Source organism: Pinus tabuliformis, chromosome 3_1 (genome assembly GCF_031772625.1).
Source record: "Pinus tabuliformis cultivar Carrire ecotype Pingquan chromosome 3_1, CPIR1, whole genome shotgun sequence".
NCBI lineage: Eukaryota > Viridiplantae > Streptophyta > Pinopsida > Pinales > Pinaceae > Pinus > Pinus tabuliformis.
This window is the reverse complement of record NC_142301.1, coordinates 993,245,591-993,268,678: the sequence shown is the minus strand read 5'-3', so window position 1 is coordinate 993,268,678 and position 23,088 is coordinate 993,245,591.

Genomic DNA, 23,088 nt, shown 5'->3' with positions numbered 1-23,088 from the left:
CATTTGTAAGGTGAAGGTGTGCAACATCTCACTCTTAAATTATTCTACCATGCTCCCTATTTCATGTTTGATTCTGGAAGTAGAGGGAGAAGAGTTGATGAGGCCTTGATTAGACATACCTCTCTTCGTCGTAGCCCTAGAATGATTTTTGAATATTGTCTTGATATATTCATAAGTAATTTGTTTAATGTTTCGAATAGACAACATATTAAGGGTCTCCATCAAATCCACCCTAATCCCTCTAAGAAGTAAAAACTTCAAGGATTTTGGGTTAAGGGTACTGTTATCTCTTATGTAGTTGAGTTGAAATCACTCTTCATAATCCTCTAAGGATTCATAAAGACCTAAGGTCATCCTAAATATCTCATTTTTTTCTCTTGAGCTATAGTAGTCCCTATATTTATGTTTTAAATCTTGTTTCATTTGACCCTAAGTGGTGATTTTGCCTCCTTCTAAGCTCATGAATGAGCGCAATGTTGAATCCTTGAGGGTAGAGGGGAACAACTTAAGCTTCTAATAATCAAAAGTGTAATCATAGGTTTTGTTAGGGTCCTATAATAAGAATCAGTGGTGTTGGCCTCTTACTATTTATTTTTTGTCAGTTTAGCCTATGAATTACTAGATGTCATAACCTAAAGGTTTTCTTGTCCAAGGTGCCATTTAGTTCTTGAAGTCATGTGGTCAAGACAAGTCTGAATATTTGGAAGATTTTTTTCATATAAATTCTAGGTCATATCATGTTGCAGGTGTTTTCATGGTAAATTTCTCAAAAGCATCTTTCCAATGGTATGTCTGGTGCTTCAAACCAACTTCTGAATCAAAATATAGAGCAAGTTGAAGTTTGCTCCTCGAAACCAAAAAACAAAGGAGAAATGCCTAAGTATGAAATTATTTATTTGAAATATTAAAATTAATTCAAAAATAACTTAGCAACCCAATCTCTAAACCATTAGAACCACATCTACTTTCATGCATAAGCCAATAATAAATTCGAAAGTCAAAATAAAAACTTCAAACTAAATTTGTGACCCCACCCCACACTTCATACATTAAATTTCCCTAATGTAAAATGCCTCGAGATATGTGAACCTTGAAAAACTGGTTTCACTTTACCATTATCACTCATTCCGTAACCCCAACATACTGGTATTGATTCAAATTTTATAAAAATGTGGCGGAAATAAGGGAAATTTCATATGTTTCAGGTGAAAGGATATTTTTACAGTTGATATATTTATGAAATGGGGTTACATGTGAAACTAAATGAGGTTGAGTAAAAAAAAAAATTATAGAGAAGAAAGACATGTTTTTTTCTATGGTATAAAGAGCATAAATTCATGGAAAATGAAATTTGGATAAATACTTATCCAAAGATTTTACGGGAGTAAAAGAGGAAAGTAAAAAAAAAAACACTTTACCAACCATGGCAAAACAAGATATGGTTTTTTAAAATCCATGGAAAGTAGAAATAGGGCATGGATTTAAAAAGGCCCGAATTTAAAACAAGAGATGGATTTCAAAACAAGAGGATGGTTTATTAAATCATTCAAAGAAATATTTTGAAAATTTTGTTTTAGGAAATCCATTTACAAATTTATGAAAAATATTTGGAAATATTATTCAAAATATTCTCTACCTAATATGAAGTATTTAAAGATGATGAAGGAAAATACTATGGGAAAAAGGTTCAACACATAAATTTTATTTAACTCGCAAATACAAATAATTTATAGATCAACTAGGTGGAAAACATCAACCAATATGTAATTATTTTCATATTTGTTGGCTTAGAAATAACAACAAAGGGACAACTAGTTGATATAGATGACAACATTAATCAGATTTGAAAGGGAAACTAACAGGTTTTCTGAAGACAACTTCAACATCTGTAGATTCCAAGGCAGATGATCAACATTAACGAGCCAATTTCTAGATTTGAGAGCTAAAGGTTCGCCATCAGTTATGGATTTCCTACAGTTTTTTAATGATTATTTTTATCTTAACCTTATTATTTAGATTTTTTCCAAAAATTTCTAGATATTATTTTAAAATCAGTTCGTTTTTGGAATTTGAAGTTTGTTTACTAAGAATTCTATAAATACTTTGTAATATAGGTTGGAACTTGTATGAAGGAAGGAGTTGTAAATTGATGTAAGTTGCGCATTCTACTGAAAGTGATCAATTTACATAAATACTGAGAGTTTTATTCTAGGATTCCCGTGTCAAACAATTGGTGATGTACTTTATTATGTAAAAAATATTTCTTTTCTCATTTTTCCATATGTTTTCCCTCTTTATTATTTCAAGAAGATTAAGGGTCACATTTTCTTAAGTGTACTCTACTCTGGCTTGTAAGCAATTTCAATGTTTTCATTCCAATGTTAAGTATAGAATTCATCTCAGTATGCTCTATATTTAATTGAGCTTAAATCATATTCATCCTTTCACTCCATAGACACCCTATAAGATCCAAAAGTTTTCCTTTCCTTCCCTCTTACAGCAGCTCTACCATTTTGTGATTGATTGCCTAAAGGTTCATGACTCTAAGCCCAATGGAATATCCCTACATTTTTCAACCAAACCATTGAAAAACTAACCTCAAATCTCAATAACTAGCCTAATATCTAAAAACAAAAATGTAAATCAGATAGAGAGATCCCTCTCTGAAGCTGGAAGGGATAGATCCTAGCTTTATAAGTGGTTTTATGGTTACCTCTGGGTTTCTCTCCTCAACCTAGGGAAATTAAAGAGTGATAACATTCTAGAGACTCCAATGGGGACGCAAAAATTTTCATTTTCCCTAGAAAAGACTATCAAGTTTTAGATTTGACTATTGATGGTGGAGAATAGTCAGACATAAGAAGGTTGAGACATTCACCTCATGACTCAAAACAATTTCAATCTGATCTAAATGTTAGGATATTCCGACACATAGGAAATAGTTAAGTATAGCTCGGTCTATTGTAGATTTAGGTAAAGTGTGTTTCTTTACTATGTACTTTTGTAACTTACAATCCGACGGTCATGATATGTAGTGATTCTATGGTTCATTCTCTCCTCGGTATTACCGACACTTGATCCGTGGCTTAACACCCGATTGGTCCATGATCTCTATTTAAAGAGCATGGAGGGTCATTTGTAGGGTAACTGTTCATGAGAGAAGCTTATGTAAATTTTCATTCTTTTATTAATAAATTGCTTGAAGCTCAGGCCGTGGATTGTTTCCCTCTTTAAGGGTTTTAACCACGTCAACAATATTGGTGTATTGATATGTGATCTATTTGTGAGCGGTGTCCTTTGGTGTTCTATCTGAGGAACTTACCCTGTAAATTCCTACATGGTATCAGAGCTATTTGAGGGATGCATCCGTTGGTGATCCAAATGTGAAGCCGGTAGAACTGCATCTGACTGTCATTTCCTAGATCTACTGTTACTTACTAGTTTTGGGTCGAGAGGACTGCTCCATTGTGTTAGGAGCATCTGTTCTAGTGAGGAACCCCTTTCATTTGACATGAAAAGGTTTCTAGTAGCCCTAGCTATGTCATTTTTAAGATCTGGAGGTATACAGTGTTTATTTGCAGTTTTTAGTTATTTTCTCTCTGTTTATTTTAGTTTATTTAGCTCTCTGTTTTTTATTACCAGATCTATACCTTTCATTTATGTGTATTCTCTTTGCCTCGCGACTCTGTGCGATCTGGGAAAATCAGAAACAAAAAGGAAGGATTTTTCTCATGCGTATGCTCTTTTCCGTCACGCCTTAGTGTGATCTCAGAAAATCAGAAACATTGAGGAAAATTGTTAGTTTCTAGGTAAAGCTAACTTCAAACCATAAGGTTTGTTTTTTTTTTGTATGTCCATTTTGGGTTTTGTGGTTTTTGTTTTGTAGGCAAAAAAGAGCTTTCTCAAGTAAGCATGCACCCCAAAGCTTCAGTGACTAAAAAAAAAAAACCCTTCCTCTTTTCCAAAAATTACTAACCTTTTAAACTAGCTCACTTGGTCCAAAGTTACTTTATGAGAATAGAGGTCTTGAGTTCAAGTCTTTCTCTTTGTTGAGCTAATTAGATTAAGTTTGGAAAGGGGGTAGATTTTTTTTAAAATATAACATTATCATTCATTTTTGCACATTCCCGCACTTCGTCGACATCTTCAACAACGTTTCTTCAAAAAGCCATAACTTCTTCATCCGGAAGCCATTTTTTTTAATCAACCTAATTTTTCAAGATCTTTCCATTGGAACACTTAGTTTCAGCATCTATAGCTTTAGTTTCTGTTAAAATGGAAAGTCCATGCCAAGTTATTCTTGACAGCACCAACTACTTCCAATGGTGGTCCTACATTGTGGATTTACTTAGAAGTATAGGTATTTACAGAATAGTCTCAAGCCAAGAAACCAAACCAAAATATGAATATAAGGCAGCCAAATGGGAAAATAGGCAAGATCAAGCACGTGGGTTGATAGGGATGTCTATTTCTCCAGACCTTAGATTCCATATCGCAGAACCTGATACTCCTAATGAATCAATGAAACAGATCTCTAAAGTTTTTGGAATTAAAAATGAACTTAGAGCCCATCAACTTGAAAATGAGTTGCTTACATTGGACCCCAATAATTTTTCTTCCATTGAAGATTTTTTGTCCAAGTTCAAGACCCTTAGACTTCTCTTGGAAGGTGTTAAGGTTAAGAAAGAAGATGGTAACCTTATCTATTCCATTCTTACTAAGTTGGGACCAACGTGCTTTGTGTTTGTTTCCACCTTCCATTCTACAAGAGAAACCTTCATTTCTCAAGGACAAGACTACAAGTCCCCTTCCTTTGATGCCTTTTGTGATTCTTTAATAAGAGAACAAGAAAAACTCTTACACCTTGGTCTTCTTAATCTTGGAAACTCTTCTAAGAAAGCCTTAGCCACCCAGCAGCAACCAAATTCAAAGAATCCTAAGAAGCCATATCCTAAAAAGAATGGTCCTAAACCAAACAAGGGTCCTAAGCAATTTCAGTCTCAAAATGAAAAATAATTTCAACAAAATGATAAGGCAAATAAAAACAAAGGGAAGAAGACTGATAGACATTGCCACTTTTGTAATCGAGATGGCCACTTAGAATCCAAATGCTTTAAGAAGATGGAAGCCTTGGAAGCAGCAATGAAGAAGCATAATATCCATTTGGAGCACTCTTCAACTTCAACTTCATCTTCAGGAATAGCACTTTCTGCATGTGGTTGTCAAACATCTCAGTCTAGATATGCACTAAATGTATCTTCTTCTTCTAATTCTCATGAGTGGCTCATTGATTCTAGAGCTTCTTATCACATGGCCAAAAACAAAGCCATGTTTTCTTCTTTAAATGATTGTAACACCAAAAATATATATGTTGGCAATGATAGATCTCTTAGTGTTGAAGGACTGGAACTGTTCATATAAACAATGGTCAATTTAATGATGTATTATGTGTTCCAACCTTATCCTGCAACCTCCTATCTGTATATCAGATAACTCATTCAGGTGAAGGTAAAAGCGTTGAATTTTCACCTCATGATGTTGTAATTAAGGACCTAATAGATCCTAGACAGATTTTAGCTACTGGCATTGATGATAATTTTACAAGGTTGTATAAGTTTAACAACTTTGTGTCATCAAATCTTCCCTCGATATTTGTTGCTCATAATGATGAAGTGAGCAAACTTTGGCATGAGCGATTTGGTCACTTAAACTATCACTCCCTTTAGAATATATGTAAAGAAAATATGGTGATAGGTCTTCCAATGCTATCTTGCAGAGATGGTGTTTGCTCGGGATGTGTACTCAGAAAACATCATCATGATAGTTTTGAAAAGCATGCCTCTTGGCACGCCTCAACCCCTTTACAGCTTGTGCATAGTGATTTATGTGGTCCACTTCCAGTTGTTTCATTCTCTACCTACAAGTATTTCTTAACTTTCATTGATGATTTCTCCAGATGCACTTCAGTATACTTCTTAAAACTCAAGAGTGAAGTATTTAACATGTTCTTGGCCTTTAAGGCCTTTGTTGAAAAACAATCTGGACATCAAATTCTTAAGCTAAGATCTGATAATGGCAGAGGATATGTTAACAACAAATTCATCAAATTTTTCACTGAGAATGGAATTCAAATGCAACATACTATTCCATATACTCCACAACAAAATGGTGTAGCTGAAAGGAAGAATTGAACTTTAAAGGAAATGGCTAATTGTATGCTTCAATCTAAAGGACTTAGTCTTAATTTTTGGGCAAAAGCAATTAACCATGAAAATTACATAATAAATCGCACTCCTACTAAGGTTTTAAAGAATATCACTCCAGAAGAAGCATGGAGCTCAATTAAACCATATGTAAGTCACTTTCGTGTTTTTGGAAGTGAAGCATGGGCCCATATTCCAAATGAGAAACATAAAGCTTTAGAACCTAAGAGTGAAAAATATATGTTTGTTGGATATTTTGAAGATGTCAAAGGATATAGACTTATTCCACTTAAGTCCAAAAATGTTATCATTAGAAGAGATGTAAAGTTTGCTGAAAATATATCGGCCTACAAGCCTAGTTTGGCGGATGTGCCACCTCTCTCTATCTCTTCTACTTCTGAAATATTTCTTCTTCAGATGATGATAGCGAGTATGAAAATCCTCCCCCACCTTCTCAGGATCCTCCTTCAACTCCTCAACTTCCAAAATGGATCCATGCTACTCGAGATGCAGCAGGTGCTCTTGCCGGTGATCCTACAGATCAGTAATGTACATGTTCTCAGTTTGATAAAGCCTCTTCTTTACTGGCTCAAGCTTCAATGAATTATGATCCTGACACCTTTGCAGAAGCTTCAGGCCATCCAGATTGGGATGCAACTATGAATGAAGAATATCGTTCATTATTGGCAAATGATACATGGGATCTTGTTCCTCTACCAAAGGGACGAAAACTTGTTAGATGCAAATGGGTTTACAGAACCAAGTATGGACCAGATGGAAAAGTTGATAAACATAAAGCTCGTCTTGTTGCTAAGGGTTTTTCACAAGTAGAAGGTATTGACTATACTGAAACCTTCTCCCCTATTGCCAAAATGAACTCTATTTGCCTTGTTCTTTCCCTTGTTGCCTCTTTCAAATGGGAAGTCCATCAGATGGATGTTAAATATGCCTTCTTGCATGGGGACTTGCATGAAGAAATCTATATGGAACAACCTACTGGCTTTATACAAACAGACTCCAGCCTTGTATTTTGGCTTAAGAAATCCCTTTATGGTCTCAAGCAAACCCCTCGAGCTTGGTATGCCAAAATGGATAGATTTCTTTTAGAAACTGGCTTTTCTAGGTGTCATTCTGACAATACTATCTACACCAAGAAAGTGGGCAAGTCTCTTATCATTCTTATCTTTTATGTTGATGATATTATCCTTACTGGTAGTGATCCAAACCTTATAAACCATGTGAAATCCAGCCTTAAAAAGAGGTTTGAAATGACAGACTTAGGACACTGGCATTATTTTCTTGGTCTTCAAGTCTTGCAATGCAAGGAAGGTATTTCCCTTTCCTAGTCCAAGTATGCCTGTGATCTTCTACGACATTTTCACATGGAAGACTGTAAGCCAGCCCCTTCTCCCTTTTGGTCTAGAGCCAAAATTTCAGTCACTTGTACTTCACCCAAAGTTGATGCTACCTTATACTGTCAACTCATAGGAAAAGTTTTGTATCTGACCCATACTCATCCTGACCTTTCCTTTGTTGTTGGCCTTATTGCTCAGTTTATGCAAAACCCACATGACAGTCATTGGAAAGAAGCTAAAAGAATACTTCGTTATGTTCAAGGTACAGTTCAGTTTGGGATTCATCATAGTGCTGAAGCATCTCCTCTATTGGCTGGTTTCACTGATTCTGATTGGGCTGGTGACCCTGATGATCAGAAGTCTACTACAGGCTATGTGTTCACTCTTAGTTTAGGACCTATTACATGGGCTTGCAAGAAACAATGTTCCATTTCTCTTTCTTCAGCAAAAGCAGAGTATCATGGTGTCGTAGAAGCTAGTAAGGAAGCCTTGTGGCTTCGTCAAATTTTGTCAGAGTTTGGATTTCAGCAGTAGCATCCGACTACACTTTGGTGTGATAATCAAAGTGCCATTCAACTATGCAAAGATCCAGTCCAACATCAGCGCAACAAACACATTGAACTACACATGCACTTCATCAGAAAGCTCATTCATGACCATGTCCTTGAAGTGCAATATTGTTCAACAGATGATTAAGTTGCAAACATCTTTACAAAGGCTCTCACAGAGGTGAAGTTTACTAAAATTCGATTTATGGTTGGAGTTCAGGAAGTTGTCACTAAGGGGAGATAGGCTCTAATGCCTCCTTCCTTCTCATATTGTGTCACATTTGTACATCCTTCAATCCTATCCCAAGTTGTTCTTAAGGGGGTATGTTAGGATATTCCGACACATAGGAAATAGTTAAGTATAACTTGGTCTAGTGTAGAGTTAGGTAAAGTGTGTTTCTTTACTATGTACTTTTGTAACTTACAATCTGACGATCATGATATGTAGTGATCCGACAGTTCATTCTCTCCTCGATATTACTGACACTTGATCTGTGGCTTAACACCTGATTGGTCCATGATCTCTATTTAAAGAGCATGGAGGGTCATTTGTAGGGTAACCATTCATGAGAGAAGCTTATGTAAATTTTCATTCTTTTATTAATAAATTGCCTGAAGTGGCCACGTTGGTTCAGGTCGTGGACTGTTTCCCTCTTTGAGGGTTTTAACCACGTCAACAATACTGGTGTATTGATCTGTGATCTATTTGTGAGCGGTGTTCTGTCTGAGGAACTTACCCTATAAATTCCTACACTAAAGGCTCCACTGGCAGTAGGATCCATAAATCAAAATGAGATGATTTCTAGATCATATCATTAGGTTTAAGTTGGCATACTTATTTACCTACATTCAAATATAAAAAAGGAGATGATGCTTCTTTCCATGTGATTAGGTTTCATATGCACATTCGTAAGTTTAAAGTTAAACTTCACGAAGATTGTCTTATGAAGATGTTCATGGTGTCCTTGGAGGGAAATGGACAATCATGGTATGAAAGCTTGCCAAATAATTGTTTATATTCTCTTATAGATTTTGATACGGTGTTTTATGAGAAATATAAAGAACATCATCCTTCTTTGTTGCTGGTCAAAGATTGTTGCACACATTTTGACAATTTTATTGAGGATTTAAAAAATTATTATGAAGATGATCAATTTATGGATGATGAGATTATATAAGCTATTCATGAGAGACCTTTCAACCATGAAGAAGATGTAGAAGGTGGCTGCTATGACACTCAAGAAATTTTCAGCAAGTAGTTATTTCTCCCATGGTTGAAAATGAAACAAATCTGCATTTCAATGACTTACTTTCTCTTGAACTTGTTGATGAAATTTCACAACCTTTATACATTTCAAAAGAACAAAATAACAAGTGGCATAGTTGTACTGAAGATACAGGGCTTACAAATGATAGTCATATTACACTCTCCAAGTTTAATAAACATTTACAACAATCTTTTCAAAATTTATGTGATCAAACACATGAGGGCAATTATATTCTAGTTTTTGAAACTGTAGATAATTTGCAGCAATCTTTTCATATTTTCAGAAATGAAAATGATCATTCTAGTTGCCTTGCATTCCCTTCTTCTCCTGAGTTTTTAATTCAGGAATTTTTTTTCTAAAAATCAAAATTTTGAGTTTGCTAACATAGAAACTCAAGGAAGTCATAATTCATCCATTATTTTCAGTAATAAAATGCAGCAAGTTTGTTTCTTTAAGCTTAATTCAAAAACTTCTGAAGAGAAAATTCATGAAGCTACATGCATAAATATTCTCAACAATGAAATTATTCGGGATAATTATAAAGAAGAGCATGTTGTTCTAGACCTCGTGGATGTAGACCATTTTGTTATTCAAGATGTGGCTACATCAATTAAAGATCTGCCTCAAGATTTAGATAATGAAGTAGAGAAGGTTTTTCTGGTTCCCATGGATGTGGATGTTATTGTTGTGTATGAATTGGTTGTTTCAAATGAAGATGGAAATATTGATGAACAAATTACTCCTTTTTCTTTAGAAAATAGTCCTTTTGTAGATCATCAAAATGTAACTTTTCATGTTTTTCAATATCAGATGGCTAGTTTATCACAATCATTTGGGCAAGGAAAAGTTGTGGAACTTATGAATCATGGACAATTTTTAAATTTTTCTACCTCGAGGAGTTGAAAACAAGCTTCAGTTAAGTAGCTATTTGCTTGACTATTTGCATATGATTTTTTTATTACTTTATCTTGCAGTCATTTTCAACATATTTTAAATGATCCAGGAAAGGAGAGCAGTAAAACGGAAGGGGTTGTTTTAGAGTCTTTTTCAAATGAACACTTGAATCAGAAAAATTTGCTTCCTGAAATAACAAACATAGAATATTTTGATGAACTAGATCTGATTTCTGTTGCAACTCATCAAAGGGTAATTCTTGTTATGGTTATATGTGACATTTCACAGCCTTTATACATTTTAGAAGAACAAAATAACAAGAAACTCAATTGTAATGAAGAAACAAAGCTTACAGATGATAGTCAGATTTCACTCTCCGAGCTTAATAAACATTTACAACAGTCTTTTCAATATTTATGTGACCAAACACATGAGGGAAGATATATTCTAGTTTTTGAAATTGATGATAGTTTTCGGTAATCTTTTCATATTTTCAGAAATTAAAATGATCATTCTAGTTGCCTTGCATTCCCTTCCTCTCCTGTGTTTTTAATTCAGGAAAATTTTTCTGAAAATCAGAATTTTGAGTTCGCTAGCATAGAAACTCAAGAAAGTCATGATTCATCGATTATTTTCAGCAATAAAACGTACGAGTTTGTTCCTTTAAGTTTAATTCAGAAATTTCTGATGAGCAGATTCATGAAGCCACATGCACAAAGATTCTCAGCAATGAAATTATTCGGGATAATTATAAAGAAGAGCAGGTTGTTCTAGACCTCGTGGATGTAGACCTTTTTGTTATTCAAGATGTGGCTACCTCAATTGAAGATCTGCCTTGAGATTTAGATAATGAAGAGCTTGATGAAGTAGAGCGGGTTTTCTTGGTTCCCATGGATGTGGATGTTATTGTTGCGGATGAATTTTTTGTTTCAAATGAAGATGACAATATTGATGAACTGTTTACTCCCTTTTCTTTAGAAAGTAGTCCTTTTGCAGATCATCAAAATGTAACTTTTCATGTTTTTCAAGATCACATGGCTAGTTTATCACAATCATTTGAGCAAAGACAAGTTGTAGAAGTTATGAATCATGGATAGTTTTCAAATTTTTTTGCCTGGAGGAGTTGAAAACAAGCTTCAGTTAAGTAGCTATTTGCTTGACTGGTTGCATATGAAATTTATTATTACTTCATCTTTCAGTCATTTTCAGAATATTTTAAATGATCTAGGAAAGTAGTGCAGTAAAAAGGAAGGAGTTGTTTTATAGCCTTTTTCGATTGAACACTTTATTCCGAAAATTTTGCTTCTTGAAATAACAAGCACAAAATATTTTGAAGAACCAGATCCGATTTCTATTGCAACACATCAAAAGTTAATTCTTGATATTGTTATATATGACATTTCACAACCTGTATACATTTCAAAAGAATAAAAGAACAAGCAGCCCAATTGTAATGAAGAAACAGAGCTTACAAATGATAGTCATATTCCACTCTCTAAGTTTAATAAACATTTACAACAGTCTTTTCAATCTTTATGTGATCAAACACATGAGGGCAGTTATATTCTAGTCTTTGAAACTAATGATAGTTTTCAGCAATCTTTGCATATTTTCAGAAATGAAAATGATCATTCTAGTTGCCTTGCATTCCCTTCTTCTCCCGAGTTTTTAATTCAAGAACTTTTTTCTTCTGAAAATCAGAATTTTTAGTTTGCTAGCATATAAACTCAAGAAAGTCATGATTCATCCATTATTTTCAGCAATAATATGAAGCAAGTTTGTTCCTTTAAGCTTAATTTAGAAATTTCTGAAGAGTAGACTCATGAAGCTACATGCACAAAGATTCTCAGTAATGAAATTATTCGAGATAATTATAAAGAAGAGTAGTTTGTTCTAGACCTTGTTGATGTAGACCTTTTTGTTATTCAGGATGTGCCTACCTCAATTGTAGATATGCCTCAAGATTTAGATAATGAAGAGCTTAATGAAGTAGGGCATGTTTTTTGGTTCCCATAGATGTGGATGTTATTGTTGTGGATGAATTGGTTGTTTCAAATGAACATGGAAATATTGATGAACAAATTACTCCCTTTTCTTTAGAAAGCAGTCCTTTCGTAGATCATAAAAATGTAACTTTTCATGTTTTTCAAGATCACATGGCTAGTTTATCACAATCAATTGGGCAAACAAAAGTTTTGGAAGTTATGAATCATGGACAGTTTTCAAATTTTTCTGCCTAGAGGAGTTGAAAACAAGCTTCGGTTAAGTAGCTATTTGCTTGACTGGTTGCATATGAAATTTGTTATTGCTTTATCTTGCAGTCATTTTCAACATATTTTAAATGATCCAAAAAAGGAGAGAAGTAAAAAGGAAGGGTTGTTTTAGAGCCTTTTTCAAATAAACACTTTATCCAGAAAAATCTACTTCCTGAAATAACAAACAAAAAATATTTTGAAGAACCAGATCCGATTTTTGTTGCAACGCATCAAAAGGTAATTCTAAATAATGTTATATATGGCATTCCGCAACCTTTATAAATTTCAGAAGAACAATAGAACAAGCAACCCAGTTGTAATGAAGATACAGAGCTTATAGATGATAATCATATTCCACTCTTTGAGTTTAATAAACATTTACAACAATCTTTTCAATGTTTATGTGATTAAACACATGAGGGCAGTTATATTCTAGATTTTGAAACTTATGATACTTTGTGGCAATCTTTTCGGATTTTCAGAAATGAAAATGATCATTCTAGTTGCCTTGCATTCCCTTCTTCTCCTGAGTTTTTAATTTAGGATTTTTTTTTTCTTCTGAAAATTAGAATTTTGAGTTTGCTAGCATAGAAACTCAAGAAAATCATGATTCATCCATTATTTTGAGAAATCAAATGCATCAATTTTGTTCCTCTAATCTTAATTAAGAAATTTCTAAAGAGAAGAGTCATGAAGCTACAGGCACAAAGATTCTCGATAATGAAATTATTCGGGATAATTGTAAAGAAGAGTGGATTGTTCTAGACCTCATGGATGTAGACATTTTTGTTATTCAATATATGACTACCACAATTGAATATCTGCCTTGAGATTCAGATAATGAAGAGTTTGATGAAGTAGAGCAAGGTTTTTTGGTTCCCATGGATGTGGATGTTATTGTTGTGGATGAATTGGTTGTTTCAAATGAAGATGGCGATATTGATGAACATATTACTCTCTTTTCTTTATAAATCAGTCCTTTTGAAAATCATCAAAATGTAACATTTCATGTTTTTCAAGATCATATGGCTAGTTTATCATAGCCATTTCGGCAAAGAAAAGTTGTGGAAGTTATGTATCGTGGATAGTTTTCAAATTTTTCTGCCTGGAGGAGTTCAAAACAAGCTTCGGTTAAGTAGTTATTTCCTTGACTAGATGCATATGAAATTTGTTATTACTTTATTGTGCAGTCATTTTTAGCATATTTTAAATGATCGAGGAAAGGAGAGCAGTAAAAAGGAAGGGTTTGTTTTAGATCCTTTTTCAGATGAGCACTTTATTTGGAAAAATTTCTTTCCTGAAATAATAAACACATAATATTTTGAATAACCAGATCTGATTTATGTTGCAACACATCAAAAGATAATTCTTGATATTGTTATATATGATGCAACTATTCCATTTTCACTCCCTCATAAAAATTCAAAGTTTTTTTTGCAAGATGATGAGAGTGCAAACATAGGAGAAGTCACTCAAGGTTCAAAGAAGGAGGAATATAATAAAGAAGAATGATCAATAGTTATATTTGAAGACAACTCCTCTCTTTTTGTTTGTCATCCAGAATAATTGACTTCTTGTGTTTTTCAAGATCCTCTGGCCAGTCTATTGCAGTCATCAAGGAAAATGGTTGTTCTTATGTTTTTGGATTAAGGTCAATAACTTTAGTGGCATTTTGGGTTGCTAGTCTCATACCCTTTCTACCTGCTCATGAGAAGTATGACTAGAATTCATTTAAGTATCCATTTACTTGATTGATTAGATTGGAAGGACCACATCATATCATTGTACAAATTCTCAAGAGCAAAAAACTATAATCATGGTTTAAAGCCCGAGGAGAAGGCCCTAATGCTTTGGTGATGTGTTGTCAAATTTTTGATTTATTTGAAAATTTGCAGTAGAATTTTTAGTTTGTAGTGTACAGTTCATATTCCAGTTTGAAAAATGGATTTGGTTCAATTTGAGGATTGGAACAGATTACCAGATGGGTTTCCATTGCATTGGTTTCAGTGCATAGCATGTTGCAGGTTTGAGGTCAGCCCAATGGACCAGGCTACTAGTCTACGGTTTTCTTGGCACCTCACTAGGAGGATGCCATCCCTATTGGAGCCAATGTTAGGGTCCTATAATAGAAATTAGTGGTGTTAGCCTCTTAATTTTCATTTTTGGTCAATTTAGCCTATGAATCACTAGGTGTCATAGCCTAAAGGTTTTCTTGTCCATGGAGTCATTTATTTCCTGAAATCGTGTGGTCAAGACAAGTCTCAATGTTTGGAAGATTTTTTGCATATAAAGTCCAGGTCAGATCATGTTGCATGTGTTTTCATGGTAAAGTTCTCAGAAGAAACTTTCCAAAATATATATCTAGTGCTTCAAACCAACTTCTAGATCAAAAGATAAAGCAAGTTGAAGTTTGCTCCTCAAAACCAGAAAACAAAGGAAAAATGCCTAAGTATGAAATTATTTATTTTTGTTAAAATTAATTTAAAAATAACTTAGAAACCCAATCTCTAAACCATCAGGACCACATTTACTTTCATGCATCAGCTAATAATAAATTATGAAGTCAAAATAAAAAGGTCAAACTAAATTTGTGACCCCACTTGACACTTCATACATTAAATTTCCCTAGTGTAACATGCCTCGAGATATGTGAATATTTACATCAATGGTTATTGATGAAGTTGAATAAAAACATTTTTTTTACATAGAATAAAGACATGTTTTTTTCTATGGTATAAAGAGGATAAATTCATGGAAAATGAAATTTGGATAAATACTTATCCAAAGAGTTTACAGGAGTAAAAAGGGAAAGTAAAAAAAGAAAAAAACCTTTCCCAACCATGCCAAAGAAAGACATGGTTTTTTTAAATCCATGGGAAGGAGAAACAAGGCATGGATTTAAAAAGAGGTGAATTTAAAAACAAGACATGGATTTCAAAACAAGAGGATGGTTTATTAAATCATTCAAAGAAATATTTTGAAAATTTTATTTTATGAAATTAATTTACAAATCTAAGCAAAATATCTGGAAATATTATTCAAAATATTTTCTTCCCAAATATTTTGGGACAATGATGAAGGAAAAGACTATGATAAAAAAGGTTCAACACATAAATTTTATTTAACTCCCAAATACAAATAATTTATTGATCAAGTGGAAAACATAAAAAAATGCAATTATTTTCAGATTTTTTTGGCTCTGAAATAACAATCAAAGGGACAGCTAGTTGATACAGATGGCAGAGTTAAGGTTTGAAAGGGAAGCTAACAAGTTTTGTGAAGGCAAATTTAGCCTATCTAGATTCCAAGGTAGAAGATCAACATTAATGAACCAATTTCCAGATTTGAAGGATGAATATTTTCCAACAGTTGTAGATTTCCTATAGTTTTTTAGTGATTGTTTTTATCTTAAGTTTATTGTTCATATTTTTTCAGAAATTGTTAGATATTATTTTGTAATCAGTTCCTTTTTGAAATATGAAGTTAGTTTAGTAACAAGTATATAAATATGTTGTAATAAGACTTAGTATAGGTTGGAACTTGTATGAAGAAAGGAGTTGTATATTGATGTAAGTTGTGCATTGTACTGATAGTGATCAATTGATTGATTGCCCAAAGGTTCATGACTCCATGCCTAATGGACTTTCCCTGCATTTTTCAACCAAACCTTTACAAAACGAACCTCAAATCTCAATAACTAGCCTAATATCTAAAAATAGAAATATCAGATAGATAGATCCCTATCTAAAGCTAGAAGGGCTAGATCCCATGTTTATAAGTGACTGTGTGGTTATCTTTGGGTTTCTCTCCTTGGCCTTAGGAAATTACGGAGTGATAACAGGTTCTACAAACCACAACAACTTTGAAAATGAATGTATCAATGTCTTTAGAGGTTGGGCCATGGAAGTGAGGGAGAGAAATGGGGCTTATGTTTTTCATTTTGGCCTCCCCATTGGTTTCTCATATAGGAAAAAGCTCATTTTTCCTGTTCTCAACCCTTTTTTGTGTAGGTGAGGTGGGTTCTTCCTCCCCTATGGGTTCTTCAAATATTTATGGCTACTCACCTAAAGGCTTCTCTAACTCTTTTATGGTCAAAGTAGGATGTTCACAGCCACGAAATAAGAGTGATGGTTGACCACTAGAAGGGGTGGGGGTTTTTGGTAGGAATTTCCCTAGATTATCCCTAATCCTACGAGGCATGAAATAAGTTTCTGATTTTTGTGTTTTCCTTATTTTTTTCCTTTTTTATTTTTTGAATCTTTTTTAGGACAAGGAAAATTGATGAAAATCAAAAAATAAACTGGAAAGGAAAGAAATTATAAGTTGAAACAACACCTACTTAGACACCTCCATGGAAACGGCACCAAAAAGTGATGAGACTCATTATTGCAACAAGCATGTTGCAACTCCCAAGACTACCATCTTTAATTATCAACCTAGCGTTCATACAAACTTAAGTGGTGACAATGTTGTATGCACAGCAGGCTAAGATCTACTCAAGTCACATTGAAGCCATGGATCAAACCAAGGTATACAAAGACCACTCTATCAACTGAATCTAAATTTGCAAGGAAGGAAATTGCATGAAAGGAAAGTTCTAATCTACTTCCAAGAATGGAAATGTAAGAAAAAGAGGAAATGTTTCTTACTCAAACGTATATTCTAACCTATTTACAAGAAAGTAAAGGCTACAATACTTGCATAAATGTAAAAATTAATCTATTTGCATAATCTAAATGTTGCATTAAAAGGAAACCTACTCTATGGAATGGAAATAACAACGTTTGAAATATAAATCCTAACTTAGGAAGCATAGGACAAAGATAGAAAGCCTAATCTACCTTACATAAAGAAAATAAGGAGAATGTGATGAATATTTAATCACCACATTCCCAAGAGATTAGATCTAGTGACAAAGTTCATTAGATACTTCATGAGGCAATCAAGAAAATCATCACTGTGTTATCCAATTCATAAATATGTCCACTAACCCTAATTGCTAAAATGTGTTGCAGTGGTAAAAAGGCAAGTCCTAAGTGGTATTTAGTCTTCCTCAATCATGGTTTCAAAGCCTAAGGTACATTATTCAAGGCTAGGAGGAAAAAATCAAGCTTTAAGGGAAAATTTGGTCAAGTTTACACAGTGTTATAGGATGATATATGATTGTTACAAGATTGCTATAAGATACTATAAGATTTCCCTGCTTTGTTATAAGACTCAATTTGTGAGCATTCTCAGCGTGAGAAAGGTGATATGAAGGTGGGGAAGGGTAATGGAGGGTATATATAGATGAAGGTTGTTTCAGGCCCTTTCTAATCTTAGTACCCTTCAGGGGATCACCTTGCACAAGAGCCAATGAACATGGTGGCCTTCAGTGAACCAAAAATGTACTCAGTGAAAAATGTTTCGAGGGATTTTTTGAGGTTGACTTTTTGGCTTAGTGGGTCTTGACCCAAGATCAGAGTTAAGTTTTCCAAAAAAATCCATACACTACTGGCCCTTTCGGCAACAACCCGCAGAGTGCGAATAGAAGTCTCACCCAAAGCAGTATGGGGGGATGCTCGAACCAAGTTTCCACACCTAGAGATGATTGTGATGTCATTTTTGTGCCCTAAACTTGCCTTCGTGCAGGTCGATAAGCCTTTAAGGCTTATCGATATAACTTCCTTTTATCAACCTCTATACCTTCGCAAAGGTTGATCACTGTCTTTCTCGAACCCTAAACATGTGAATCAACCACTTATGCGCCTTTGTAATTACCCTTAGTTCTGTATTTACCTAGATTGGCTTAAGTATTCGATAACATTAACATGAAACTAGATATTCTCCATGTAAACAGTTATTGTTTCTTGCGTTCATATGACAATGTAACCCATGTAAAATCGCACATCAATACAATATTAATTCATAAACCCTTCATTCATCCCAACATAATAGCGCATTCATTCATAATAGAAGGAAATAGACAAAACAAAGAAAATGTTGTAATAACTTCTTTATTAATGCTTCAGTTCTTCTTACATACTCAAGACTTCCCTGCGCACTCAGCTGCAGGGGTCCCCACACTTAGCTACAAACTCTGCTCTAGGCCTCTACAAACACAACTATAGAGCCTTTCTTCTACTCTAAGACTTCTTTGCTCTTACTACTAATGACCCATTACATCTTCATTCTTCCTTTCTTTTTTTAGACTCTCTAAGACTCTCCTTTTTATACAATCCCATGGTCTGCCGACCATGGGTAGGTCTATACAAGCTGACACAAATTACATAAAGGAAGGGTAAAACCCTTTATGACACTCTACTATCTACACACTCCGTGACCACGGCTTGCGAAGACTTTACATTCTTTACAACAAAATTTGGGCCTCTTTCCCCAAAGCTTGGGCTTTTGCCCCAAAAGTGGTCTTAGGGAACCCTATCCCAACAGGTCCCCAACACAAATATCGTGACTCACCCCCAAATCACTTTGCTAGCATGGAGATCTTACTGCGGATACCTCCTAGCTCTACCTGTGCCACTACTACCTCAGCCACACTCTGCGAGGCTGCCTCCTTGATCTGCTCCACCAGCTTCTTTGTAGCTAGTCCTGCACTATCTTCCTCTATCTTTTGTTGTATTCTCTGTAGGCTCACTAGCTTCTCCTCAATGGTGGCAGAGATAACATAGGCCTCTTCCAACCAAGGTCCCAATCTAGCCTTGAGGACTGCCTCTTTCCTTTGCGCTACCTCCACCTATTTGAGCAACTGCTTTGCCTCATGCAGCTTATCCAATCACTATGATATAACAACAGTGCGTGCCGTCGCTCTTTCTTGATCATATTGCTGCAATAATTCACGAGCTTCCGTGTTCAACCTCTGCAGGTTAGGATATTACTGGAGCATCGTGACTACCTCATGGACTACCCAAAGAGCACGGTGAAATCTGCCACGCAGCATTACTGCTGCGACTCCATCCTCTACAGCTGCTTTGCGTTATTCTTTGACCTATGGTGGAGTTGAAGGTTGTGACTTCAACTCAAGCTCCATGATTTAAGGTTCAGTTCAAACTAAGCCTTGGCCACTTCTGTCTTTGCATCGCACATGCCTACAACCAACTTCTTAATCTTGGCCTCCAACGACGCTTCTTCTGGTATATGCAGTTCTGGAACTATTCTGCATGCTTCGGCTACCACAGCTGTAGTTCGCTCATTCTTCTCCTGAACCTTCTTCCATGCCTCTAGCACTGCAGTCTTCTCAATGAACATCTATTTGTTGTTGACCTTGTACTCTCTGATCATGTTCAATGCGTGATGCTCTCTCGCCTAAATCTCTGCAATCACACTTGCTTGCAGTGTGTGAATGAATTCACTAGGGAGCATGGCCAAGTTCAGATCAATATTCCTCAAAGCACTAACAGTAGCCTTGTTAGTGTCCACCTCTGTGATTAGAGCTCCATCACGTAGTGTGACTGCCTAGAGATCCAAGGATCAAACCAACTTTGCTACTTGAGTGGTCCTCAACGCCAAAGTAGTTGATGTCACGCTTCTCTGTCCTACGCCGCCTGGAGCCTAGTTGTTTGGATCTAAAGCTCGCATAGACCCATATGTATGGTGACCAATGCTTTCTTTTGCTACTTTTCAAACTGCTGCAATAGTTCTGCGGTTTTATCCCTTACCTTATCGCCAATATCATCTAAGTCACCCTTTGTCAAGGTAACTGGATTGAGTGACGACTTGGAGGCTTTGGTCTTCTTTCATTCTCCCTCCTTTTCCTGTTCCCTATGTCACTTCGCATGGAAGGGAGTTCTCTCCTGATCACCAGTGCCTTGCTCTGACCTCTCTTTTTCCTTTGTTTCGGGCGAACAAAATTTCTAACTTCTATTAGAGCCGCGCTCTTTCTACTCTGATTGTTCCTTTGCGATGTGCTCTACTTCTGATTGGGCCTTCTCCTTGACCTCTTTCTTCCTCTTCTCAGCCAACTGCTTAACCTTTAGTCTGGCTACTTCATTTTTCTGGTTCTCCATGGACTTGCTAGTCCTGACGGCCTCATTGGATGAACGTGCTAGTCTGCTAGCCAATGCTTGATGACTTCTGCAATCGCGTCATCTGTGGCCAGGTAGGGTAAGTCAAACCATTTCTACTCAGGGTCCTTGCACACCCGAATGTAAACATGGTGGAAGTCTACCTTGAACTCTGCGTACCCCAACAACTTCTCAAAAATGGTTGGTGACAACCACGGCTTCTAGTTGATGGCCATGTGAATACCCGCCTCAATCAGCACCTAGAAGACTTTGCTTTTCGATACCTTCACAACATCTTTTGTGGCCTAAAGAGACGCGAACTTTGTTGCTTTTGGTAAATCCTTCTCCACAGGAGGAAATTGGCTATCCTTGATCAAGTCCCACATCACCAACACTATTGAGAGTAGTAGCCATGAGTACTGAAAAGTCTCACTCTCGTTCTGCGCCTCTCTATAGTTCGCGAGGAACTCGCTACACAGGTAGTGCACCCAGTTGAACTATACACCTTCCATGTACTGAGCCGCCAAAGAAACTATTGGTGCCGGCACCTCATCTATGTGACACTTTCTCATTACCTTGCCAGCCAGAATCTGCATGGCAATATTGATTGTGGGGTCGATAATGCTGGTAATTGAATACCCATGCGGCTTTTTGACAAGCTTAAAATTGTCCTTCATCTTTTCAGCGAGGTCGCGATCGCTCATCTTTCCACCAAACGCCTTGGCTAGATTCATCCTAGAGTGTGGTAATAGTGTCATCTTGTGGATCAACATGTCCATTATGGGAATCGACTCATTCAACTACAGGAACCTGTAGTGTACTAGGCACAACAACTATCTGATGACTATTAGGTTTATGTTTGACTGATTGTAGTGTGACACCCATTACAAGTTCAGTAGCCCTGACTTGTTGACTCTTTGAATCCATTCCACCAGTGCCAACTCAGTGACTCTAGACTCCTTGTAGAAAACCCTCTGCATGAAGGTGTTGGTAGCAAGGTGGGTAAACCACTCAAGGTCCCCTAAATCCTAGTCTTCAAGCTTCAAATGCAGGACCCCCACCAAGCGCAGACCTTCAAAGGTAATATTCTCTGGCAATAGGGGACTGTTGAGGGAGAATTTTCCAACATCTGGGTCCTTCGAGACCTTCACCTTGCCCTTTCGTGGAGGGATATACTCCGAAAGTTTTGAAATAGGGTCCACCCCCTCAATGTCAGTATCCTCTATGCCCTCCTCTACCTCCAGATCAACCACCTTCCCCTTCTCCTCCATGCTCAGCTTTTCTTTCCATTGCGCCTATGTAGCTACATGTTTCCTCGATGCCTCAAGCATTAACATTGACTTATTTTGCTTATCCTTCTTCGGCTTAGGGACCTCTCTCGTTGGTGTAGGTTGTGGCCTAGGTGACCTCAACTCTGTAGGCACTATTTCTAGAACCTCCATACTCACAACCTTAGGGGAAACTCCCTCAGAGGCAACAGTCTCTCCAGCACTTGCAGTTTCTACGAGACCTAGTCCTAACATGATGTCTCGAATAATATTGTGGTCTGACTTAGAATACTGAGCGAACACGGGGCTTGCAAGCAAATCCTCAAAGAACTCATGGTTCATGCGCAACAGACAACACAACTCAGAAATTCTCAGAATGCAAAGTGTTTCTCACTGGATGACCACCTGTAATTTATAGGCGAATTCAAATTCAAATTCAACCATTGCCCCCAAAATCCATCCATAAATGTGAGATTGGCAGCAAATTTCCAAATATTTCACACTTGATTTCAGCCTTAAATGCCTTAAATGTCGATCGCCCATTCCTCTTAACCGTCTTCTGGCAGTCAAATGATGAATAGTGACAGAAACAGTCACTTTCTAGCTACACTGCGCGGTCCCCATTCTTATAGTGCAGCCCCCTTTGTGCTTCTTCTGGCACTGTGATGTCCTCATCTTTCATGTGGACCCCTCATCGCGCAACTCTATAACCCGAGTAGTGTATTTTATAGTCGCGTGCCTCCTTGCAGCTTCCTGGAGCGCTAAGACTGTGCTACCATCACGTAGTCATCAGGTCAAATTTCCGGTGTATGGCTTCAATCAGCTGCTATTTACCATTACTGGAAATGGATCTCCATTCAATTTCACAAGCTGAACTACTCCACCATCGATAATTTCCTTGCTCTCATATGGCCCCAGCCAATGCATCTGGTGATGGAATCCAACCAAAAATCTATCTTCCTCGAGCTCTATCAGCGGCATGAGCCACTCTTCTAATGCTGCATGATCCACCATCCCTGTGAATGCTGCTATGCGTAGACTAAGCACGATATACTCCATAGGCATCACAGCCTCCACGCCATAGACCAACCTAAACAATGTCTGACCCATAAGCTTCATACAAGTAGTTCAATAGGCCCATAACACAACAGGTACATGCATGTCCCAATCATTCCTTTACGTATTGCAAACCTTTGTCAGCGCATTATCCAATATCTTATTAAATTCTTCAACCTTCCCATTTGCCTAAGGATGATATGGCATACTCTTTTGATGATAAACTTGGAACTCCTTTGTC